The sequence below is a fragment of the Thalassophryne amazonica genome, chromosome 8 (genome assembly GCF_902500255.1).
Source record: "Thalassophryne amazonica chromosome 8, fThaAma1.1, whole genome shotgun sequence".
Lineage (NCBI taxonomy): Eukaryota > Metazoa > Chordata > Actinopteri > Batrachoidiformes > Batrachoididae > Thalassophryne > Thalassophryne amazonica.
This window is the reverse complement of record NC_047110.1, coordinates 2,536,145-2,562,727: the sequence shown is the minus strand read 5'-3', so window position 1 is coordinate 2,562,727 and position 26,583 is coordinate 2,536,145. Positions and strand designations below refer to the sequence as shown.

Below are 26,583 nucleotides of genomic sequence, written 5' to 3'. Positions count from 1 at the left end.
TTTTTTTTTTATTTAACGAAGTAAAGTGAGCTGTGAGCTTTTCATCCGTGTTTTTTTTTTATTTAACGAAGTAAAGTGAGCTGTGAGCTTTTCATCCGTGTTTTTTTTTTATTTAACGAAGTAAAGCGAGCTGTGAGCTTTTCATCCGTGTTTTTTTTTTTATTTAACGAAGTAAAGCGAGCTGTGAGCTTTTCATCCGTGTTTTTTTTTTATTTAACGAAGTAAAGTGAGCTGTGAGCTTTTCATCCGCATTTTTTTTTTTATTTAACGAAGTAAAGTGAGCTGTGAGCTTTTCATCCGTGTTTTTTTTTTTATTTAACGAAGTAAAGTGAGCTGTGAGCTTTTCATCCGTGTTTTTTTTTTATTTAACGAAGTAAAGTGAGCTGTGAGCTTTTCATCCGTGTTTTTTTTTTATTTAACGAAGTAAAGTGAGCTGTGAGCTTTTCATCCGTGTTTTTTTTTTATTTAACGAAGTAAAGTGAGCTGTGAGCTTTTCATCCGTGTTTTTTTTTTATTTAACGAAGTAAAGTGAGCTGTGAGCTTTTCATCCGTGTTTTTTTTTATTTAACGAAGTAAAGTGAGCTGTGAGCTTTTCATCCGTGTTTTTTTTTTTATTTAACGAAGTAAAGTGAGCTGTGAGCTTTTCATCCGTGTTTTTTTTTTTATTTAACGAAGTAAAGTGAGCTGTGAGCTTTTCATCCGCATTTTTTTTTTTATTTAACGAAGTAAAGTGAGCTGTGAGCTTTTCATCCGCATTTTTTTTTTATTTAACGAAGTAAAGTGAGCTGTGAGCTTTTCATCCGCATTTTTTTTTTATTTAACGAAGTAAAGTGAGCTGTGAGCTTTTCATCCGTGTTTTTTTTTTTATTTAACGAAGTAAAGTGAGCTGTGAGCTTTTCATCCGTGTTTTTTTTTTATTTAACGAAGTAAAGTGAGCTGTGAGCTTTTCATCCGCATTTTTTTTTTTATTTAACGAAGTAAAGTGAGCTGTGAGCTTTTCATCCGTGTTTTTTTTTTATTTAACGAAGTAAAGTGAGCTGTGAGCTTTTCATCCGTGTTTTTTTTTTATTTAACGAAGTAAAGTGAGCTGTGAGCTTTTCATCCGTGTTTTTTTTTTTATTTAACGAAGTAAAGTGAGCTGTGAGCTTTTCATCCGCATTTTTTTTTTATTTAACGAAGTAAAGTGAGCTGTGAGCTTTTCATCCGTGTTTTTTTTTTATTTAACGAAGTAAAGTGAGCTGTGAGCTTTTCATCCGTGTTTTTTATTTTATTTAACGAAGTAAAGTGAGCTGTGAGCTTTTCATCCGTGTTTTTTTTTTATTTAACGAAGTAAAGTGAGCTGTGAGCTTTTCATCCGCATTTTTTTTTTTTATTTAACGAAGTAAAGTGAGCTGTGAGCTTTTCATCCGTGTTTTTTTTTTTATTTAACGAAGTAAAGTGAGCTGTGAGCTTTTCATCCGTGTTTTTTTTTTTATTTAACGAAGTAAAGTGAGCTGTGAGCTTTTCATCCGTGTTTTTTTTTTATTTAACGAAGTAAAGTGAGCTGTGAGCTTTTCATCCGCATTTTTTTTTTATTTAACGAAGTAAAGTGAGCTGTGAGCTTTTCATCCGTGTTTTTTTTTTTATTTAACGAAGTAAAGTGAGCTGTGAGCTTTTCATCCGTGTTTTTTTTTTTATTTAACGAAGTAAAGTGAGCTGTGAGCTTTTCATCCGCATTTTTTTTTTTATTTAACGAAGTAAAGTGAGCTGTGAGCTTTTCATCCGTGTTTTTTTTTTATTTAACGAAGTAAAGTGAGCTGTGAGCTTTTCATCCGTGTTTTTTTTTTATTTAACGAAGTAAAGTGAGCTGTGAGCTTTTCATCCGTGTTTTTTTTTTTATTTAACGAAGTAAAGTGAGCTGTGAGCTTTTCATCCGCATTTTTTTTTTATTTAACGAAGTAAAGTGAGCTGTGAGCTTTTCATCCGTGTTTTTTTTTTATTTAACGAAGTAAAGTGAGCTGTGAGCTTTTCATCCGTGTTTTTTTTTTTATTTAACGAAGTAAAGTGAGCTGTGAGCTTTTCATCCGTGTTTTTTTATTTTATTTAACGAAGTAAAGTGAGCTGTGAGCTTTTCATCCGCATTTTTTTTTTATTTAACGAAGTAAAGTGAGCTGTGAGCTTTTCATCCGTGTTTTTTTATTTATTTAACGAAGTAAAGTGAGCTGTGAGCTTTTCATCCGTGTTTTTTTTTTATTTAACGAAGTAAAGTGAGCTGTGAGCTTTTCATCCGTGTTTTTTTATTTTATTTAACGAAGTAAAGTGAGCTGTGAGCTTTTCATCCGCATTTTTTATTTTATTTAACGAAGTAAAGTGAGCTGTGAGCTTTTCATCCGCATTTTTTTTTTTATTTAACGAAGTAAAGTGAGCTGTGAGCTTTTCATCCGCATTTTTTTTTATTTAACGAAGTAAAGTGAGCTGTGAGCTTTTCATCCGTGTTTTTTTTTTTATTTAACGAAGTAAAGCGAGCTGTGAGCTTTTCATCCGTGTTTTTTTTTTATTTAACGAAGTAAAGTGAGCTGTGAGCTTTTCATCCGTGTTTTTTTTTTATTTAACGAAGTAAAGTGAGCTGTGAGCTTTTCATCCGCATTTTTTTTTTATTTAACGAAGTAAAGTGAGCTGTGAGCTTTTCATCCGTGTTTTTTTATTTTATTTAACGAAGTAAAGTGAGCTGTGAGCTTTTCATCCGTGTTTTTTTTTTTATTTAACGAAGTAAAGTGAGCTGTGAGCTTTTCATCCGCATTTTTTTTTTTATTTAACGAAGTAAAGTGAGCTGTGAGCTTTTCATCCGTGTTTTTTTTTTATTTAACGAAGTAAAGTGAGCTGTGAGCTTTTCATCCGTGTTTTTTTTTTATTTAACGAAGTAAAGTGAGCTGTGAGCTTTTCATCCGTGTTTTTTTATTTTATTTAACGAAGTAAAGTGAGCTGTGAGCTTTTCATCCGCATTTTTTTTTTATTTAACGAAGTAAAGTGAGCTGTGAGCTTTTCATCCGTGTTTTTTTTTTTATTTAACGAAGTAAAGTGAGCTGTGAGCTTTTCATCCGTGTTTTTTTATTTTATTTAACGAAGTAAAGTGAGCTGTGAGCTTTTCATCCGTGTTTTTTTTTTATTTAACGAAGTAAAGTGAGCTGTGAGCTTTTCATCCGCATTTTTTTTTTTATTTAACGAAGTAAAGTGAGCTGTGAGCTTTTCATCCGCATTTTTTTTTTTATTTAACGAAGTAAAGTGAGCTGTGAGCTTTTCATCCGTGTTTTTTTTATTTATTTAACGAAGTAAAGTGAGCTGTGAGCTTTTCATCCGTGTTTTTTTTTTTATTTAACGAAGTAAAGTGAGCTGTGAGCTTTTCATCCGTGTTTTTTTATTTTATTTAACGAAGTAAAGTGAGCTGTGAGCTTTTCATCCGCATTTTTTTTTTATTTAACGAAGTAAAGTGAGCTGTGAGCTTTTCATCCGCATTTTTTTTTTTATTTAACGAAGTAAAGTGAGCTGTGAGCTTTTCATCCGCATTTTTTTTTTATTTAACGAAGTAAAGTGAGCTGTGAGCTTTTCATCCGTGTTTTTTTTTTTATTTAACGAAGTAAAGCGAGCTGTGAGCTTTTCATCCGTGTTTTTTTTTATTTAACGAAGTAAAGCGAGCTGTGAGCTTTTCATCCGTGTTTTTTTTTTTTATTTAACGAAGTAAAGTGAGCTGTGAGCTTTTCATCCGCATTTTTTTTTATTTAACGAAGTAAAGTGAGCTGTGAGCTTTTCATCCGTGTTTTTTTATTTTATTTAACGAAGTAAAGTGAGCTGTGAGCTTTTCATCCGTGTTTTTTTTTTTATTTAACGAAGTAAAGTGAGCTGTGAGCTTTTCATCCGCATTTTTTTTTTTATTTAACGAAGTAAAGTGAGCTGTGAGCTTTTCATCCGTGTTTTTTTTTTATTTAACGAAGTAAAGTGAGCTGTGAGCTTTTCATCCGTGTTTTTTTTTTATTTAACGAAGTAAAGTGAGCTGTGAGCTTTTCATCCGTGTTTTTTTATTTTATTTAACGAAGTAAAGTGAGCTGTGAGCTTTTCATCCGCATTTTTTTTTTATTTAACGAAGTAAAGTGAGCTGTGAGCTTTTCATCCGTGTTTTTTTTTTTATTTAACGAAGTAAAGTGAGCTGTGAGCTTTTCATCCGTGTTTTTTTATTTTATTTAACGAAGTAAAGTGAGCTGTGAGCTTTTCATCCGTGTTTTTTTTTTATTTAACGAAGTAAAGTGAGCTGTGAGCTTTTCATCCGCATTTTTTTTTTTATTTAACGAAGTAAAGTGAGCTGTGAGCTTTTCATCCGTGTTTTTTTTTTATTTAACGAAGTAAAGTGAGCTGTGAGCTTTTCATCCGTGTTTTTTTTTTTATTTAACGAAGTAAAGTGAGCTGTGAGCTTTTCATCCGTGTTTTTTTATTTTATTTAACGAAGTAAAGTGAGCTGTGAGCTTTTCATCCGCATTTTTTTTTTTATTTAACGAAGTAAAGTGAGCTGTGAGCTTTTCATCCGTGTTTTTTTTTTTATTTAACGAAGTAAAGTGAGCTGTGAGCTTTTCATCCGTGTTTTTTTATTTATTTAACGAAGTAAAGTGAGCTGTGAGCTTTTCATCCGTGTTTTTTTATTTTATTTAACGAAGTAAAGTGAGCTGTGAGCTTTTCATCCGTGTTTTTTTATTTTATTTAACGAAGTAAAGTGAGCTGTGAGCTTTTCATCCGCATTTTTTTTTTATTTAACGAAGTAAAGTGAGCTGTGAGCTTTTCATCCGTGTTTTTTTATTTTATTTAACGAAGTAAAGTGAGCTGTGAGCTTTTCATCCGTGTTTTTTTATTTTATTTAACGAAGTAAAGTGAGCTGTGAGCTTTTCATCCGCATTTTTTTTTTATTTAACGAAGTAAAGTGAGCTGTGAGCTTTTCATCCGTGTTTTTTTATTTATTTAACGAAGTAAAGTGAGCTGTGAGCTTTTCATCCGTGTTTTTTTATTTTATTTAACGAAGTAAAGTGAGCTGTGAGCTTTTCATCCGTGTTTTTTTATTTTATTTAACGAAGTAAAGTGAGCTGTGAGCTTTTCATCCGCATTTTTTTTTTATTTAACGAAGTAAAGTGAGCTGTGAGCTTTTCATCTGTGTTTTTTTATTTTATTTAACGAAGTAAAGTGAGCTGTGAGCTTTTCATCCGCATTTTTTTTTATTTAACGAAGTAAAGTGAGCTGTGAGCTTTTCATCCGTGTTTTTTTATTTATTTAACGAAGTAAAGTGAGCTGTGAGCTTTTCATCCGTGTTTTTTTATTTTACTTAACGAAGTAAAGTGAGCTGTGAGCTTTTCATCCGTGTTTTTTTATTTTATTTAACGAAGTAAAGTGAGCTGTGAGCTTTTCATCCGCATTTTTATTTTATTTAACGAAGTAAAGTGAGCTGTGAGCTTTTCATCCGCATTTTTTTTTTTATTTAACGAAGTAAAGTGAGCTGTGAGCTTTTCATCCGCATTTTTTTTATTTAACGAAGTAAAGTGAGCTGTGAGCTTTTCATCCGCATTTTTTTTTATTTAACGAAGTAAAGTGAGCTGTGAGCTTTTCATCCGTGTTTTGTTTTTTTATTTAACGAAGTAAAGCGAGCTGTGAGCTTTTCATCCGTGTTTTTTTTTATTTAACGAAGTAAAGCGAGCTGTGAGCTTTTCATCCGTGTTTTTTTTTATTTAACGAAGTAAAGCGAGCTGTGAGCTTTTCATCCGTGTTTTTTTTTTTTATTTAACGAAGTAAAGTGAGCTGTGAGCTTTTCATCCGCATTTTTTTTTTTATTTAACGAAGTAAAGTGAGCTGTGAGCTTTTCATCCGCATTTTTTTTTTTATTTAACGAAGTAAAGTGAGCTGTGAGCTTTTCATCCGTGTTTTTTTTTTTATTTAACGAAGTAAAGTGAGCTGTGAGCTTTTCATCCGTGTTTTTTATTTTATTTAACGAAGTAAAGTGAGCTGTGAGCTTTTCATCCGCATTTTTTTTTTTATTTAACGAAGTAAAGTGAGCTGTGAGCTTTTCATCCGTGTTTTTTTTTTATTTAACGAAGTAAAGTGAGCTGTGAGCTTTTCATCCGTGTTTTTTTTTTTATTTAACGAAGTAAAGTGAGCTGTGAGCTTTTCATCCGTGTTTTTTTATTTTATTTAACGAAGTAAAGTGAGCTGTGAGCTTTTCATCCGCATTTTTTTTTTATTTAACGAAGTAAAGTGAGCTGTGAGCTTTTCATCCGTGTTTTTTTTTTATTTAACGAAGTAAAGTGAGCTGTGAGCTTTTCATCCGTGTTTTTTTATTTTATTTAACGAAGTAAAGTGAGCTGTGAGCTTTTCATCCGCATTTTTTTTTTATTTAACGAAGTAAAGTGAGCTGTGAGCTTTTCATGCGCATTTTTTTTTATTTAACGAAGTAAAGTGAGCTGTGAGCTTTTCATCCGCATTTTTTTTTATTTAACGAAGTAAAGTGAGCTGTGAGCTTTTCATCCGTGTTTTTTTTTTTTTATTTAACGAAGTAAAGTGAGCTGTGAGCTTTTCATCCGTGTTTTTTTTTTTTATTTAACGAAGTAAAGTGAGCTGTGAGCTTTTCATCCGTGTTTTTTATTTTATTTAACGAAGTAAAGTGAGCTGTGAGCTTTTCATCCGCATTTTTTTTTTATGTAACGAAGTAAAGTGAGCTGTGAGCTTTTCATCCGCATTTTTTTTATTTATTTAACGAAGTTAAGGGAGCTGTGAGCTTTTCATCCGTGTTTTTTTTTTTTATTTAACGAAGTAAAGCGAGCTGTGAGCTTTTCATCCGTGTTTTTTTTTTTTATTTAACGAAGTAAAGTGAGCTGTGAGCTTTTCATCCGCATTTTTTTTTTATTTAATGAAGTAAAGTGATGTAAAGTAAATGTGGTCTATTAAACATTAGGTCTCTCTCTTCTAAGTCCCTGTTGGTAAATGATATAATAATTGATCAACATATTGATTTATTCTGCCTTACAGAAACCTGGTTACAGCAGGATGAATATGTTAGTTTAAATGAGTCAACACCCCCGAGTCACACTAACTGTCAGAATGCTCGTAGCACGGGCCGGGGCGGAGGATTAGCAGCAATCTTCCATTCCAGCTTAGTAATTAATCAAAAACGCAGACAGAGCTTTAATTCATTTGAAAGCTTGACTCTTAGTCTTGTCCATCCAAATTGGAAGTCCCAAAAACCAGTTTTATTTGTTATTATCTATCGTCCACCTGGTCGTTACTGTGAGTTTCTCTGTGAATTTTCAGACCTTTTGTCTGACTTAGTGCTTAGCTCAGATAAGATAATTATAGTGGGCGATTTTAACATCCACACAGATGCTGAGAATGACAGCCTCAACACTGCATTTAATCTATTATTAGACTCTATTGGCTTTGCTCAAAAAGTAAATGAGTCCACCCACCACTTTAATCATATCTTAGATCTTGTTCTGACTTATGGTATGGAAATAGAAGACTTAACAGTATTCCCTGAAAACTCCCTTCTGTCTGATCATTTCTTAATAACATTTACATTTACTCTGATGGACTACCCAGCAGTGGGGAATAAGTTTCATTACACTAGAAGTCTTTCAGAAAGCGCTGTAACTAGGTTTAAGGATATGATTCCTTCTTTATGTTCTCTAATGCCATATACCAACACAGTGCAGAGTAGCTACCTAAACTCTGTAAGTGAGATAGAGTATCTCGTCAATAGTTTTACATCCTCATTGAAGACAACTTTGGATGCTGTAGCTCCTCTAAAAAAGAGAGCTTTAAATCAGAAGTGCCTGACTCCGTGGTATAACTCACAAACTTGTAGCTTAAAGCAGATAACCCGTAAGTTGGAGAGGAAATGGCGTCTCACTAATTTAGAAGATCTTCACTTAGCCTGGAAAAAGAGTCTGTTGCTCTATAAAAAAGCCCTCCGTAAAGCTAGGACATCTTTCTACTCATCACTAATTGAAGAAAATAAGAACAACCCCAGGTTTCTTTTCAGCACTGTAGCCAGTCTGACAAAGAGTCAGAGCTCTATTGAGCTGAGTATTCCATTAACTTTAACTAGTAATGACTTCATGACTTTCTTTGCTAACAAAATTTTAACTATTAGAGAAACAATTACTCATAACCATCCCAAAGACGTATCGTTATCTTTGGCTGCTTTCAGTGATGCCGGTATTTGGTTAGACTCTTTCTCTCCGATTGTTCTGTCTGAGTTATTTTCATTAGTTACTTCATCCAAACCATCAACATGTTTATTAGACCCCATTCCTACCAGGCTGCTCAAGGAAGCCCTACCATTATTTAATGCTTCGATCTTAAATATGATCAATCTATCTTTGTTAGTTGGCTATGTACCACAGGCTTTTAAGGTGGCAGTAATTAAACCATTACTTAAAAAGCCATCACTTGACCCAGCTATCTTAGCTAATTATAGGCCAATCTCCAACCTTCCTTTTCTCTCAAAAATTCTTGAAAGGGTAGTTGTAAAACAGCTAACTGATCATCTGCAGAGGAATGGTCTATTTAAAGAGTTTCAGTCAGGTTTTAGAATTCATCATAGTACAGAAACAGCATTAGTTAAGGTTACAAATGATCTTCTTATGGCCTCGGACAGTGGACTCATCTCTGTGCTTGTTCTGTTAGACCTCAGTGCTGCTTTTGATACTGTTGACCATAAAATTTTATTACAGAGATTAGAGCATGCCATAGGTATTAAAGGCACTGCGCTGCAGTGGTTTGAATCATATTTGTCTAATAGATTACAATTTGTTCATGTAAATGGGGAATCTTCTTCACAGACTAAAGTTAATTATGGAGTTCCACAAGGTTCTGTGCTAGGACCAATTTTATTCACTTTATACATGCTTCCCTTAGGTAGTATTATTATACGGTATTGCTTAAATTTTCATTGTTACGCAGATGATACCCAGCTTTATCTATCCATGAAGCCAGAGGACACACACCAATTAGCTAAACTGCAGGATTGTCTTACAGACATAAAGACATGGATGACCTCTAATTTCCTGCTTTTAAACTCAGATAAAACTGAAGTTATTGTACTTGGCCCCACAAATCTTAGAAACATGGTGTCTAACCAAATCCTTACTCTGGATGGCATTACCCTGACCTCTAGTAATACTGTGAGAAATCTTGGAGTCATTTTTGATCAGGATATGTCATTCAAAGCGCATATTAAACAAATATGTAGGACTGCTTTTTTGCATTTACGCAATATCTCTAAAATTAGAAAGGTCTTGTCTCAGAGTGATGCTGAAAAACTAATTCATGCATTTATTTCCTCTAAGCTGGACTATTGTAATTCATTATTATCAGGTTGTCCTAAAAGTTCCCTGAAAAGCCTAAAGTTAATTCAAAATGCTGCAGCTAGAGTACTGACGGGGACTAGAAGGAGAGAGCATATCTCACCCATATTGGCCTCTCTTCATTGGCTTCCTGTTAATTCTAGAATAGAATTTAAAATTCTTCTTCTTACTTATAAGGTTTTGAATAATCAGGTCCCATCTTATCTTAGGGACCTCGTAGTACCATATCACCCCAATAGAGCGCTTCGCTCTCAGACTGCAGGCTTACTTGTAGTTCCTAGGGTTTGTAAGAGTAGAATGGGAGGCAGAGCCTTCAGCTTTCAGGCTCCTCTCCTGTGGAACCAGCTCCCAATTCAGATCAGGGAGACAGACACCCTCTCTACTTTTAAGATTAGGCTTAAAACTTTCCTTTTTGCTAAAGCTTATAGTTAGGGCTGGATCAGGTGACCCTAAACCATCCCTTAGTTATGCTGCTATAGACGTAGACTGCTGGGGGGTTCCCATGATGCACTGTTTCTTTCTCTTTTTGCTCTGTATGCACCACTCTGCATTTAATCATTAGTGATCAATCTCTGCTCCCCTCCACAGCATGTCTTTTTCCTGGTTCTCTCCCTCAGCCCCAACCAGTCCCAGCAGAAGACTGCCCCTCCCTGAGCCTGGTTCTGCTGGAGGTTTCTTCCTGTTAAAAGGGAGTTTTTCCTTCCCACTGTAGCCAAGTGCTTGCTCACAGGGGGTCGTTTTGACCATTGGGGTTTTACATAATTATTGTATGGCCTTGCCTTACAATATAAAGCGCCTTGGGGCAACTGTTTGTTGTGATTTGGCGCTATATAAAAAAATTGATTGATTGATTGATTGAAGTGTGGTCCAATCTGACATAGAGCTGAGTATCATCAGCATAGCAATGGAAGGATATTCCATGCCTTGTGATGATGTGGCCCAAGGGGAGCATATAGATGGAAAATAAGGTCGGTCCAAGGACCGACCCCTGGGGGACCCCACAGGTTGCAATGTGGGGCCTTGACCTGGCTTCCCCAAGGGCCACATACTCAGCTTCATCAGTCAGGTAGGACCGAAACCACTGGAGTGCTGTATCTGAAAGACCAATGAAATGCTGGAGTCGGTGAAGAAGGATGGTATGGTCTACAGTGTCAAAGGCGGCCGAGAGGTCCAGGAGCAAGAGAAGGGATGGAGAGCCCTGGTCAGAAGCCACCAGCAAATCATTGGTGACCCTGACCAGGGCTGTCTCAGTGCTATGGGCAGAGCGCAACCCTGACTGAAACGTCTCATAGAGGCTGGAAGATTGCAGGTGATCATGGATTTGGGTGGAAACAACTTTTTCTATGATTTTTGAGAGGAATGGAAGATTTGAAATGGGCCGGAAGTTTGAAAGTAGTGCAGGGTCGAGAGTAGGTTTTTTTAGCAGAGGTTTTATTAAGGCGGATTTAAGGGTTTGTGGCAGATAGCGGGATTGCAGAGAATGATTTATGATATGCGTGAGGAGAGGGCTTAAGGAGACCACATGGGATTTAATCAGAGATGAGGGAAATGGATCCAGGTGACAGGTGGAGGGTGTCATCTTACGGATGAGAGCCTCCACCTGTTTCTGTGTGGTGGGAGTGAAATTAGTGAAATTGGGGGCTGGGGAACCAGGGGTGGAATTGGGGGCACCAGAGGAGCTGAGAGAGCAATGGATTATATCAATTTTAGATGTGAAAAAAATCTAAAAATGCATCACACTGTTCATTGGTATTTATTTCTTGCACATGTTTTGGGGGTCTTAATTTATTTACGGTTGTGAAAAGTTGTCTTGAATTACCTGGATTACTGTTTATGATATTGGAGTAGTAATATGAACGAGCTTGACTGAGGGATTTGGAGTAGGATTTTTGATGTTGCCGGTATGCATCTCTATGGACAGTTAGACCTGAAGCTACATAGCGCCTCTCAAGGACCCTCCCAGCCGCCTTCTGTCTACGCAGTGCACCAGTGTACCACGGAGCAGATTTGGAGAAGGACACAGCTCGTGTTTTAAGGGGAGCATGGACCTCAAGGATTTGACGTAGTCCGGTGTTATAGTATTCCACAAGTCCATCTGGAGAGCAATTATTAGCAGTTTGAGTGAGATGAGATAGATCAGATGCCAGTTGTTCTGGATCAATGTCATTTATTTTCTGAAAATGGATCAGGCGTTTAGCTTTACAGTAATGGGCTTGTAGAGGGAGGTCCAGTGAGATCACCTTGTGGTCAGAAACACCCAGATCATACACATGAAGATTTTTTATGGGGGAGTTTGTAATGATGAGGTCCAAAATGTGTCCTTTAGTGTGAGTTGGAACATTGACATGTTGTGTGAGGTGCAGTGAGTCGATGAGTTGTGTCAGCTCTGTGGAATACTGACTTTGGGGTGAATTAATATGAATATTCAGGTCCCCAAGTATCATCACATTGTTTGATGATGTGCAGACTGACAGAAGGAGCTCAGTTATCTCTGAAATGAAATTTGAGTGTGGTTTGGGTGGGCGATATCTGAGAATTACTGTCATTTGTAGTGGTTTTAAACAAGTGAAAGCCAAGCATTCAAATGAAGACAGTTTAGGCAGAGTGACAGAAGACAGATGTAAATCAGAGTGGTGAATAACCACGATGCCCCCACCCCTACCAGAGCCACGGGCCTTTTCTAAGAATGAATAGCCCGGTGGACATGTTTCATTCAATGTGCAGTACACATCTGTTTTGTGCCAGGTTTCTGTCAGGCACATGAAGTCAAGTCCTTTTTCAGTTATATGGCTATGGATCAGGGATGCTTTGTTAGTCAGTGATTGACAGTTTAAAAGTTCAATTTTAACAGCTGAACTTGGATTTGATGAGGACTTTACCAGAGGGCGGAGCACGCTGAAATCCACTCCGCGTTTTCCTGATTGCCCGCTGCGGCGCTGCCCGAGGACTACAGTACTGTAGTTTTTATGCCCTGAAGTGACGCTGTTCTGATGACGCGTCAGATGACGCGCAGGGTATGCGCCAGTACGAGCAGCTGTCCACAGGCTTGGAATTGAGCCCTCGGTCCGGGGTCCAGCGTAAATAAATCGCTTTGTTTGCTTTGCTTTCAAGTTGATTAGCAACACAAATTGGTAATAAAAGAAATCCTTGATGTTACTTGTAGCTTGTAGTGCGATAGACAACTGTCTCCATCTTGTGGCCTTTTTGTGTATTGCAGTTTCAAAAGTTCAACCTTTGTATCCAGTCATTGGTTCAGTCATCCAGTCATTTCTTGCTTTATATGATGAATTGTATCACACAAGTAATGATATATTATTTATAGTATAGCCTACAGTATTTCTATAACAAATGTTTTTATATAATTTCTATTTCTAAATTTAAGTAACAAGGCTGAATGAAATGACGGCTTATTATGTCTAAAAAGTAATGTGACCTACTGTCAATAGATCATACTTTTGATAAGCCTATGATAACTGTATTTCGGGAGAACTTTTCATAATGCTTCTTATAGTGTTAAAATGTATGTGTCTCCTGGTGCACATTGATCGGTTAAGGGACCAAAGAAAAAAAAAAAAACACAATGTCACAGCAGGCTTAATTTTTTTCCCCTTCGATACCTGGTGGTGGCCTGGTCTTGGTGAGATTGACCCTGAACAGTCCTTCAGTCATTCCAGGGCCGACTGATATACACCCCTTTCAACCTGGGGTGGTTTTCAAATCCAGCTCATCCTGCACATGCTTCCAAACTCAATCTGGCTCAAGCTCATTTCAAGCTTTGTCTGCAAGTGGATCTGAACGTGAGAGTGCAAGTGTGAGGATGTGGACCTGAATGTGAGAGCGCGGGTGTGTGGATGTGGACCTGAACATGAGAGTACACATTAGAAATATTACTAGGACTGCTTTCTTCCACCTGTGAAATATAGCGAAGATTTGTCCCATCCTGTCTATGGCTGATGCTGAGACCCTGATTCATGCGTTTGTCTCTTCTAGATTGGACTATTGCAATGTTCTATTTTCTGGTTTACTGCAGTCCAGCACTAGGGCTCTCCAATTGGTTCAAAATGCTGCAGCCAGACTTTTGACAGGAAGCAGAAAGTTCGACCACATTACACCCATTTTGGCGTCTCTTCACTGGCTTCCTGTCCCAGTGAGATCAGATTTTAAGGTTCTGCTACTAGCCTAGAAAGCTGTTCTCAGACTGGCACCTCCCTACCTAGCTGACCTAATTAAACCTTACGTACCGGCCCAGGCTTTGCGTTCTCAGGGTGCAGGACTACTTTGTGTCCCTAAGGTGAATAAGAAGTCTGTGGGTCACAGAGCTTTCTCTTATCGTGCCCCTGTTCTGTGGAATGATCTCCCTGCATCAATAAAACAGTCAGATTCTGTGGAGATTTTCAAGTCCAGACTTAAGACGCACTTATTTTCCCTTTCGTATGGCAGCATACTGGTACAGTTTTGTTTTACGCTTTTTACTCTTTTAAATTAATTTTATTAGGAAACAGAGCATGCCGCTTTATCTAAATTCTGGGTCTTTTAGTGAAGTTTAGGGCTAGTGGCCGGCGATCACCTTAGTATTTCTTCTGTTTTTCTTGTTGTTTAATGCTGACAAATTATACTGTATTTGTTGTCTTTCTGATGTCTGAGTCTGTTTTTTTGTCTCTGTTTGAGATGCAGCTCCATCCAGAAGTGTCTTCTTTTGCAATCGTCATGAAATAGATGGGATCTGTGGACCCAAATATAAACAAGTTGAAAGAGCGCGGGTGTGTGCGTGTGTGTGAATCTGGATGTCAGTGTGCACACGGTGGATTCTCTTGGTGAGAAGACACCACAGAGAAAGAAGGTTGTTTGCTGTCCTCTTTGTTGCAGTCACACTCAATGGCACCCCCTGAGCGCATGAACGTAGTCAGGAAGTGTAACGTCATGATCCCCAAGCTAGCTTTGTGACCATTTGCATTGAGACCTCTCTGAATCCCGCTCAAATCATGTTTTTTGTGATTTAAGCGGGATTCAGAGAGGTCTGCCCAGAGGTCAGAGAGGATTTGCCACATGCATGTGTGTGTGAGTGTCTTGAGCCAAATATAAATAATCCCACTTAAATCTGACGAGCCGTTTAGATTCAGAGAAACATCTGTCCAGCTCAAACCGGATTCAGCTGAAATCTGACTCAAGCTGGATCGCCAACCACAACCACAAGTACAGTCACTTCAGAGTTTTCTGGTCACCTAACTCGCATGTCTGTGGAAGTTGGAGGAATCCGAAAAAGCTGAAGGGAACCCAGGCGACCGCAGGGAGAACAGTCAAAGTCCATGTAGAAAGGACCAGGTCAGATTCAAATCCAAGACCTTCTGTCTCTGTGAGACAGCGGTGTGAACCACCAAGACACTGCTACCTCAGATTATTCCAGTTAATGTATACTCTGTGTGTGTGTTTGGGGGGCCATGCAGGCATATAATGCCCCCCCCCCCACACACACACACATACACACACAGACACCAGACCCCAAGTACACATACATGAAGTTTCTTGGGACCGTCGGACATAAAGATTAAACAGATTTTGCATTGTTATTTTCACGTGACTGCGTTTGTATTGATTCTGTCCTGCTTGGATTGATTGAAATCCATTGATTGTTAAATATCTGCTCTCTGATGGACGTCAGGCTGCAGAATCGAATGCTTCTGAAATATTTCTTATCCGGGGAAAAAGCCGGTGTCCTTATTCTGTTACATTCCAACGTGAGGGAGATGAAAATACTGCCGTGGAAACTCTGTGTGTGTAACAGAGAACAGATGGTTTTCCAGAACATGAAGGTGCCAGAAAAACACAAACACACACACACTGAAAGACAAACATGTGCAGGGAGACATGGGAAAGGAGACAGACACACACACGGACACACAGAGATGCTGAGAGCTTCCTGCTGCTCATTCTGAAGAGTAACGGGTAAGAAAAAGCTGAGGTGATGTCAGCCTGATGTGGAAAACAGGTGCTTCAGTCCTCATACTGATACCGTCCAAACGTCTCTGCTTCGTCCAGGATCGCCAACGCATGCTCACAGCGTGTGCACGCCGGCCAACCATCCCATCATCCACTGTGGTCCTTCTCTCAGCAGTGCTTTCAGAGTACTCTGCATCGATCTGAGTGTGTGTGACTGCGCACACACACACGCACACACACACACACACACACACACACACACGTGGAAGATCAGATTGACAACTGTCCCAGTTCTTTTGGCTGTGGTCAAACCTGAACCCAAAGGTATGGACTCTCCATGTGGATGTGATGAAATGAAGAAGCTGAAGATATAGTGAAACCAGAATCCGTCCATGGCTCATCCAGGACTGGGACACGTGGAGTCCAGTCATTTAAAACTGGAGTGTGCCTGTTGGTTGAAGGATCTTCATGCAGTCACACCAGTGGAGGATTGATGCCTCTTGAGCCACCACTTTTTGACAGCTGGACTTTATCTTTACATGGTTGCTTAGCTGCAGCATTCTGCTGAGACTTCCTTGTTGTGCCTTTATTTTATTGTGTATTATTTTCTTTCCCATGAACTCTGGCGTTTGTTAGGGATGTGTTCCGCAGTGTTCCATGTTTGCATGGACCTGGAGTTGAGCAGCACTGTGGAAACCAGGTGCTTTTGTTGGAAAGAAAAGGTTTACTGACCTTGAATTTGCAGATGATGCTGTGATCTTTGTGGAATAAATGGATACCCTGATTGTAACGCTCACAGAGGTAAATGGGGAGCCAGACTGTCTGGGTTCATGATTGCCCTGGATGTTGGGTCAACACTTCCTGGACTCTAACATCAGAAATATATCTATATATATCCTGAAAGTGTTGAACCTGAATTATTTTGGATGTGGCACTCATTTTTCTGGGTCCTCTGTTTGTTTGAGATGGTTGGAAGAGTCTGGCTTAGTCATGAGGGCTGTAGACTGAGGTGTTTGGAGAAGGACACATCATTGCAAGAGATTGAAGGTCCATGTTTGTAGGGTCCTGGTGCTTCCTATTATACTGTATGGTTGGGAGAACTGGGTGGTATCCTGTGACCTGAGGCAATGACTGGATGTCTACGATACTCTGTCTTTTTGTAGGATCCTTGCAATTACTTTAGGGAGACATCAGTTAAGACATTCTGCCAATGTGGCACATTTCGTTGGGCATGATCAAGCCTGCAGCAATTGGAAAAGACAATGCCCACATTTCACACTGCTGCAGTAAATGGACGGCTACGTTTGACAGGAGGAGACGGTCTACATGTCAGTGTGGCTGTGATGCAGGACCCATGGTGGGTCTGCGGTGTGGTGGATGTGGACACCTGTGGTACCAGTGTGTGCTCCCACACCTGACCTGCTAAATATGAGAATTGCAACTACAAAAAGATGTGGAATTATTGTTGAAACTAGAAAAAAAATCCATGGCATTTCAGCAGTACTGCTGAAATTTTGTAGTGGAACAAAAGTGACACTATGTCCATGTGGTGCTAAATCTGATTTACAAGTGCAAACTCCACAACTGGTCCTGCAAAAACAATACAAAGGCAGTGGAAATCTGGAAATCCCCCCCCCCCCCCCCAAAAAAAACACTATGTCAAAACATGTTGTTGAAAGATTTAAATCTTGTTTCAGTATAGATGAAATGTATTTGCAGGCGGTAATCCTGACATTCTGCTTGAATTTTGGCTCAAAAATTAATCCATTCTGGAGCGTCGCCTTCCAACTCAGATTTGCTCAGTGATATGTGCATCATTCCAAGCTTACATAGTCTTCCTTTTGGTATAAAAACCATCACTGATTACAACAAGAAAGATACTCAATTCCAATCCATCCCTGCTAGATATCTGAACACATTCTGTGCCCGCTTTCAAGCCATTAACCCGACTCCAGCTCCAACTCCAACTCCAGATCCAGACTCACTGTTCCATCAGAGGATGTGGAGAGCACACTGAAGCACATCAGCTCCAGAAAAACAACATGCCTGGACCATATTCTTGGATGGTTTCTAAGACACTGCCCTCACAAACTCTCTGGAGTGTGGACAGAGATCTTTAGCACCTCCCTGTCCCAGGTCATGGTGCCAGTGTGTTCTAAACCCTCTGTGTTCTGAGCCCTATGTGTTCTGAGCCCTATGTGTTCTGAGCCCTCTGTGTGCTGAGCCCTATGTGTTCTGAGCCCTATGTGTTCTGAGCCCTATGTGTTCTGAACCCTCTGTGTTCTGAGCCCTATGTGTTCTGAGCCCTATGTGTTCTGAGCCCTACGTGTTCTGAGCCCTATGTGTTCTGAGCCCTATGTGTTCTGAACCCTATGTGTTCTGAGCCCTCTGTGTTCTGAGCCCCCCTGTGTTCTGAGCCCTCTGTGTTCTGAACCCTCTGTGTGCTGAACCCTCTGTGTTCTGAGCCCTATGTGTTCTGAGCCCTATGTGTTCTGAACCCTCTGTGTTCTGAGCCCTATGTGTTCTGAGCCCTATGTGTTCTGAGCCCTATGTGTTCTGAACCCTATGTGTTCTGAGCCCTCTGTGTTCTGAGCCCCCCTGTGTTCTGAGCCCTCTGTGTTCTGAACCCTCTGTGTTCTGAGCCCTATGTGTTCTGAGCCCTCTGTGTTCTGAACCCTCTGTGTTCTGAGCCCTCTATGTTCTGGGCCCCCTGCTGTTCACACTGTTCACATACAACTGCATGGCTCAACATCCAGGCTACCACTCTGTGAAATGTTCAGATGGCACAGCAGTGGTTGCACTGACATCCCACAAGGATGAGTCCTCATGCTGGCAGGAGGTGGAAGATCTGGTGGTGTCCCCACACCATTAATGTGGGGAAGACAAAGGAGCTGAAGTATCTTGGAGTCCATATTTCCATGGCATTGACATGGACCATTAACTCCACCAACATCTGTATTTCCTCAGGAGACTTAGGCAGGCCGGCCTGGACACCCTAGTTCAGTGCTCTGCTGCTGACAGGAAGGCGCTGCAGAGGGTGGCAGTCACCGCCCGGATCACTCGCTGCAGCTTCCCTTCCACTGAGGACATCTACATCAGCAGGTGCAGGTGCAGTGCATCATGGGGGATACCACCCCCCGGAGGCTGAGGAGCATCAGGGCAAGAAGAACAAGACTTAAAGGCAGACTCTATCCAGAGGTTGTTGGACTGATCATCTCCAGGACTGTACACTGCTTTGGGCCGCTGCGCCGTCTTCTTAGGACTTGCTTTTTGTTTAATTGCTGCACTGGAGTGAAGTTGGATTGGATATTCCGAATATTTGTATTATGGGTTTTCATTCATTCATTCATCTTCTACCGCCTAGTCCAATTAAGGGTCGCAGGGGGCTGGAGCCTATCCTGTTGTGAAAGTGTAGGAACACGGACCCACAACAGGGGGCGCAAATGAACGGACAATGGAGGAGTCAAATAACACTGTTTTTACTGTTGTGAAACAGGCACAACAAATACAACCGATTACAATATTGAGACTGAGTTTAATTACAACGGTGTCGTGTGGGCAGGCTCGACGATAGGAGACGTCTGTCCAAGTCGAACCGGAACCAACCCGATTTCCTCTGCCACCGAACCCCGGGAATACTGGAGCCGCCAAGTCCCGAATTCCCAGGTGGCCACTGCCTCCGCTCGTCGGATCCGTTACTGCTGGCAAGAAACAGAAACAGTCAGGTGTGGATGCGGCTGCACCCAGCAACACAGAGGGTGGAGAGTCCACCTCCACCTCTCGTCAACAACAATCAAGAAGTGTAGGAAGGTGAGTACTTATCCAAATGCTGTCTGGTAGTCAGCTGTCCTACAGATAATCAACAAGAATACAATTAAAGTCACACGTATGTGTAGGCTGAGATTGTTACCTCTTTGGTAAGGCGATATCTCGGCAAATGAGGTGGAGATGCCGTCCTGCTGATATACCTCCTTGTTGATTGGGATCAGCTGTCTCCAGTGATGGGTGACAGCTGTCATCCTGGCTGCTCCTGTAAGGCGGCAGCGCCCTCCGGTGCCTGGAGCCCGCACTCCAGGCAGGGCGCCCTCTAGTGGTGGTGGGCCAGCAGTACCTCCTCTTCAGCGGCCCACACAACAGGACCCCCCCTCAACAGGCGCCTCCTGGCGCACGACCGGGTTTGTCAGGGTGGCGACGGTAGAACTCGGCCAGGAGGGCCGGGTCCAGGATGAAGCCCTTCTTCACCCAGGAGCATTCTTCGGGGCCGTACCCCTCCCAGTCCACCAGATACTGAAAACCCCGGCCCATCCGTCGGACGTCGAGGAGCCGGCGCACGGTCCAAGCCGGCTCTCCGTCGATGATCCGGGCAGGAGGTGGCGCCGGACCCGGAGTGCAGAGGGGTGAGGTGTGATGAGGTTTAATCCTAGAGACGTGGAATACTGGATGAATCCGCAGTGAGGCCGGAAGCTGGAGCCTCACTGCGGCGGGATTGATGACCTTGAGTATCGATGTATCGTTCTTGCAGTTTTGGGGAGTGCACTTGTAGGGGAATGTCCTTGGTGGAGTATATCGTCTAGATATACGAAGACGAACCGGTGCAGGAAATCCCGCAAGACATCATTAACCAACGCTTGGAATGTTGCGGGAGCGTTTGTGAGACCGAACGGCATGACCAGGTACTCAAAGTGACCTAAGGGGGTGTTAAATGCCGTCTTCCACTCGTCTCCCTTCCGGATCCGAACCAGGTGATACGCATTTCTAAGATCAAGCTTGGTGAAAATTTGGGCTCCATGCAGGGGTGTGAACACTGAATCCAACAGGGGTAACGGGTATCGGTTGCGAACCGTGATCTCGTTCAGCCCCCTATAATCAATGCATGGACGAAGTCCGCCGTCTTTCTTGCCCACAAAAAAGAAACATGCGCCCATCGGGGAGGTGGAATTCCGGATCAACCCGGCAGCTAACGAGTCCCGGATGTAGGTCTCCATTGATTCGCGTTCAGGCCGTGAGAGGTTGTACAGCCTACTGGACGGGAACTCACTGCCCGGAACCAAATCGATGGCATAATCATACGGACGGTGGGGGGGAAGAGAGAGAGCCAGATCCTTGCTGAACACGTCAACAAGGTCATGGTACTCCACCGGCACCGTCCCCAGACTGGGTGGGACTCTGACCTCCTCCTTAGCTTGGGAGCCGGGGGAACCGAGGAACCTAGACACACCCGATGGCAGGTCTCGCTCCACTGCACCACTACCCCGGACGGCCAATCAATCCGGGGATTGTGCTTCAACATCCAGGGAAATCCTAAAACCACACGGGAGGTGGCCTGGGTCACAAAAAACTCGATCACCTCCCGGTGATTTCCTGACACCACCAGAGTTACAGGAGGTGTCTTATGCGTGATCGGAGGGAGTAGGGAGCCATCTAGTGCCCGAACCTGAACAGGCGAGGTAAGCGCCACCAGAGGGAGCCCTATCTCCCTGGCCCATCTGCTGTCCAACAGATTCCCCTCAGAGCCCGTGTCCACCAGTGCTGGGGCCTTCAGGGTTGAGTCCTCATAAAGGATCGTGACTGGGAGTCGTGTGGCAATGTGGGTGTGTCCCACGTGAATGTCTCGGCCCACCCCTAGCCCAGTCTCTAGGGGCGGGCGTTGGAGTTTAACCGCTCGGGGCAGTCTCTCATATGGTGCTCTATGGCACCACAAACAAAACAAGCTCCGTGGGCCCGTCTTCTCTGTGCATCCGGTGCCCTAAATGTTGCCCTACTCATGTCCATAGCTTCGTCAGTAGGGGGAGCTGTGGTCCCACGGAGCGCAGGGGCCGTGGAGCGTGGGGAAGGCGGAGCGCGGTCGGAACCGGAAGGGAGAGGGACGGCGCGTGCCCGGCCACGCCCTTCGTCTCGTTCCCGCCGACGTTCTTCTAACCGGTTGTCTAACCGTATGACAAGATCGATGAGCCCATCTAAATCCCGCGGTTCGTCCTTAGCCACCAGGTGCTCCTTAAGAACAAATGACAGTCCGTTTACAAAGGCGGCGCGGAGCGCAGTGCTATTCCAGCCGGACCTCGCAGCCGCGATGCGGAAGTCGACTGCATAGGCAGCTGCGCTCCGACGCCCCTGTCTCATTGACAGTAGCACGGTTGAAGCGGTTTCGCCTCTATTAGGGTGATCGAACACGGTTCTGAGCTCCCTTACAAACCCATCATATGTCAGAAGGAGCCGTGAATTCTGCTCCGAGAGCGCTGTAGCCCAAGCGCGTGCCTCACCGCGAAGCAGGTTTATTACATAAGCTACCTTGCTAGCATCGGTCGCGTACATGACTGGACGCTGTGCGAAGACGAGCGAGCACTGCATAAGAAAATCTGCGCACGTCTCCACACAGCCTCCGTACGGCTCTGGGGGGCTTATGTAAGCTTTAGGGGAAGGTGGGGGGGGGGGGTCGTTGGATGACCAGTGGAACATCGCTGTTACGCACAGGGTCGACGGGAGGTAGAGCCGCAGCGGCGCCCAGGGGGCGCGCTTCCACTTGTGCAGCGAGAGCCTCCACCCTGCGGTTCAGGAGGACGTTCTGCTCGGTCATTAAATCCATCCGAGTTGTGAAAGCGGCGAGGATCCGCTGCAACTCACCGATCACCCCTCCCGAGGACGCCTGCGCGTCCTGGTCTTCCATTGGCCGTTCAACAGCCGGTTGACGCCCCTCGGGATCCATGACGTTGGCCGAGATATCCTGTTGTGAAAGTGTAGGAACACGGACCCACAACAGGGGGCGCAAATGAACGGACAATGGAGGAGTCAAATAACACTGTTTTTACTGTTGTGAAACAGGCACAACAAATACAACTGATTACAATATTGAGACTGAGTTTAATTACAACGGTGTCGTGTGGGCAGGCTCGACGATAGGAGACGTCTGTCCAAGTCGAACCGGAACCAACCCGATTTCCTCTGCCACCGAACCCCGGGAATACTGGAGCCGCCAAGTCCCGAATTCCCAGGTGGCCACTGCCTCCGCTCGTCGGATCCGGTACTGCTGGCAAGAAACAGAAACAGTCAGGTGTGGATGCGGCTGCACCCAGCAACACGGAGGGTGGAGAGTCCACCTCCACCTCTCGTCAACAACAATCAAGAAGTGTAGGAAGGTGAGTACTTATCCAAATGCTGTCTGGTAGTCAGCTGTCCTACAGATAATCAACAAGAATACAATTAAAGTCACACGTATGTGTAGGCTGAGATTGTTACCTCTTTGGTAAGGCGATATCTCAGCAAATGAGGTGGAGATGCCGTCCTGCTGATATACCTCCTTGTTGATTGGGATCAGCTGTCTCCAGTGATGGGTGACAGCTGTCATCCTGGCTGCTCCTGTAAGGCGGCAGCGCCCTCCGGTGCCTGGAGCCCGCACTCCAGGCAGGGCGCCCTCTAGTGGTGGTGGGCCAGCAGTACCTCCTCTTCAGCGGCCCACACAACATATCCCAGCAGTCATAGAGCGTGAGGCGGGGTACACCCAGGACAGGACGCCAGTCTGTTGCACGGCCACAAATAGACAAACAAACACAGACACACACACACACACACACACCTACAGACAATTTTAAAGATTCCAGTCCACGTAACCCGCATGTCTTTGGATGTGGGAGGAAACCGGAGCACCCGGAGGAAACCCACACAAACACAGGCAGAACATGCAAACTCCACACAGAAAGGCCACGGGAATTGAACCCACGACCTTCTCTCTGTTAGGCAACAGTGCTAACCACTAATCCACCGTGCTGCCCTATTATGGGTTTTATTATTTATTATTCATACTGTATTACTGTATTACTGCTTTAGAAGGTCAGGTGAGGTGAGATCTTGAAGCATGTGCTGATGCCATGAATCACTCACGCGCCACATGAAAGAACTGCTCTGGGTCCTGGACAGCAACCATCCAAGTAGACAAATGATCCATCTCGTGTCTGCTGCAGAAATTTCATTAAATTATGGAATATTCTGGATTCTGGCAGCACTGATTAGCACTCTTTCCTCACAGCAAGGAGGTCATGGGATCACTTCGCACCTGGACCTTTCTGTGTGGAGTTTATACTGTATGTTATCTTCGTGTTTGCATGGGTTCATGACATGCAGGTTAGTTGGATTGGAAATTGACTGTAAATGTGAATGTGGCCCTGCAATAGGCTGGTGGCTTGTCTAGTGATTGCTGGGACAGACTCCACCTCCCTGTCCAGTGATTGCTGGGACAGGCTCCGCCTCCCTGTCCAGTGATTGCTGGAACAAGCTCCGCCTCCCTGTCCTGTGATTGCTGGGACAGGCTCCACCTCCCTGTCCAGTGATTGCTGGGACAGGCTCCGCCTCCCTGTCCAGTGATTGCTGGGACAGACTCTGACTCCCTGTCCAGTGATTGCTGGAACAAGCTCCGCCTCCCTGTCCAGTGATTGCTGGAACAAGCTCCGCCTCCCTTTCCAGTGATTGCTGGGACAGGCTCCGCCTCCCTGTCCAGTGATTGCTGGGACAAGCTTCGCCTCCCTGTCCAGTGATTGCTGGAACAAGCTCCGCCTCCCTGTCCAGTGATTGCTGGGACAGGCTCCACCTCCCCTGTGACCCTTAACTGGAATAAATGGGTATTGAAGATGAATGACTGTTCTTTAATCTTTCATGGGCTTTGAGGTCATGATGATAGATATAAATTGATAATCTATTGAAAATATCACAGGGTGAAAAAAGTTATTTAACTTGTAACATTTGTTTTAAAATAACTATATAAAACAAGAGCAATCAGAGATTTCTGACATCTGCCAATCCAGATTTGGATCACCTCCAAAATTCAGTGGAGTCTTCCATGTTTCATATTAGGCCATGGAAGGCTCCATTAAATTTTGGAGGTGATGTGGATCTGGATTCTGGATCAAGATTGACTTTATAGCCTTTGAAGGATTACATCCAAACTACTTCACAGATTCTCGCCAAATTTGCACCACAGATAGATATTAGGACACAGAAGACTCCACTGAATTTTAGAGGTGATTCAGACCTCCCAAATTCAGCCTTCAAAGCCTATATAATGTGAAAGATGATCCAGAATCCAGATCCAGATCACCTCCAAAATTTAACTGTTTCTTCCATGGCCTAATATCTGTCAAAATTTTATCAAAACTGGGCAGTTGTTTTGATGTAATCCTTCTTCTTTGTCTTTTGGCTGTTCCCGTTAGGGGTCGCCACAGCAGGTCAATCATTTCCATCTCACCCTGTCCTCTGTATCTTCCTCTGTCACACCAACCACCTGCATGTCCTCCCTCAGCACATCCATAAACCTCCTCTTTGGTCTCCCTCTTCTCCTCCTGCCTGGTGGCTCCATCCTCAGCATCCTTCTCCCTATATACCCTGGGTCCCTCCTCTGCACATGTCCAAACCATCTCAATCTCGCCTCTCTGACTTTGTCTCCAAACCGTCCCACCTGAGCTGTCCCTCTGATATGTTCATTCCTAATCTTGTCCATTCTTGTCACTCCCAAAGAGAATCTCAACATCTTCAGCTCTGCCTCCTGTCTTTTTGTTAGTGCCACTGTCTCTAAACCATACAACATAGCTGGTCTCACTACTGTCTTGTAAACTTTCCCCTTCACTCTTGCTGATATTCTTTGGTCACAAATCACTCCTGCCACCTTTCTCCACCCACTCCACCCTGCCTGCACTCTCTTCTTCACCTCTCTACCACACTCTCCATTACTTTGAACAGTTGACCCCAAATATTTAAACTCATCTACTTTCACCACTTCTACTCCTTGTAACTGCACTATTCCACTGGGCTCCCTCTCATTCACACACATGTACTCAGTCTTGCTTCTACTGACTTTCATTCCCCTTCTCTCCAAAGCATATCTCCACCTCTCCAGACTAGACTCAACTTGCTCTCTACTCTCACTACAGATCACAATGTCATCTGCAAACATCATAGTCCATGAGGACTCCTGTCTGATCTCATCCATCAACCTGTCCATCACCACTGCAAACAAGAAAGGACTCAGAGCTGATCCTTGGTGTAATCCCACCTCCACCTTGAATGAGTCTGTCATTCCGACTGCGCATCTCACCGCCGTCACACTATTCTTGTACATGTCCTGCACTACCCTAACATACTTGTCTGCCACTCCAGACTTCCTCATACAATACCACAACTCTTCTCTTGGCACCCTATCATAAGCTTTTTCTAAGTCCACAAACACAAAATGTAACTCTTTCTGTCCTTCTCTGTACTGCTCCAACAGTATTCTCAGAGCAAACATTGCATCTGTAGTGCTCTTTCTCGGCATGAAACCATATTGCTGCTCACAGATCTTCACCTGTTTTCTAAGCCTAGCTTCTACTACTCTTTCCCATAACGTCATGCTGTGGCTGATCAGCTTTATGCCTCTGTAGTTACTGCAGCTCTGCACCACCCTTGTTCTTGAAAATAGGAACCAGCAAACTTCATCTCCACTCCTCAGGCATCCTCTCACTTTTCCATGCCTCCACTGGAATGTCATCTGGACCAACTGCCTTTCCACTCTTCATCCTCTTCATAGCAGCCCTCACTTCTTCCTTTGATGTAATCCTACTGACAGACAAATAAATAAATGAACGCCGATGATTTTATTACATCCTTGGCGGACTTGATAAAGAAACATTCTATATTATTTGATAAATTAGAACATATCACGTTTGGACATGTCAGCTGTTTTTAGCTGATGTGTATGTAAAGTGCACAACTCATGTTCCTTTGGGAAGTACTGGAAACTGGTTGGTCTGATCTAAAACTCCCATGTTCTGTGTTGTTTGACACATCTAGAAGTAAATACCAATAAATCAAAGCATCTTTAACTGAAAGCTAAAATAACTGAATTGGACTTATCATTCCCACACTTTCAGCTTCTTGGGACCCATCCATCCATCCATTTTCTTCCACTTTATCCGGAGTCAGGTCGCGGGGGCAGCAGCTCAAGCAAAGCCGCCCGGACCTCCCCATCCTCACATACCTCCCCCAGCTCCTCCGGGGGAACCCCACGGCGTTCCCAAGCCAGCTGAGAGATGTAGTCCCTCGAGCATGTCCTGGGTCTTCCCCGGGGCCTCCTCCCAATGGGATGTGCCCGGAACACCTCTCCAGCGAGGCGTCCAGGGGGCATGCGAAAAAGATGCCTGAGCCACCTCAACTGATTCCTTTCGATGTGGAGGAGCAGTGGCTCGACTCCAACCTCCTCCCGAGTGACCGAGCTCCTCACCCTATCTCTAAGGGATCACCCAGCCACCCTGCG

The 26,583-nt window shown here is 43.1% G+C and overlaps 1 protein-coding gene across 1 annotated transcript in view; it reads left to right on the top strand.

Moving 5' to 3' along the window:
- The window catches only part of itga11b (integrin, alpha 11b), a 267,605-nt gene that overhangs the window by 114,687 nt on the left and 126,335 nt on the right, over positions 1-26,583 (top strand). The window lies entirely within an intron of this gene.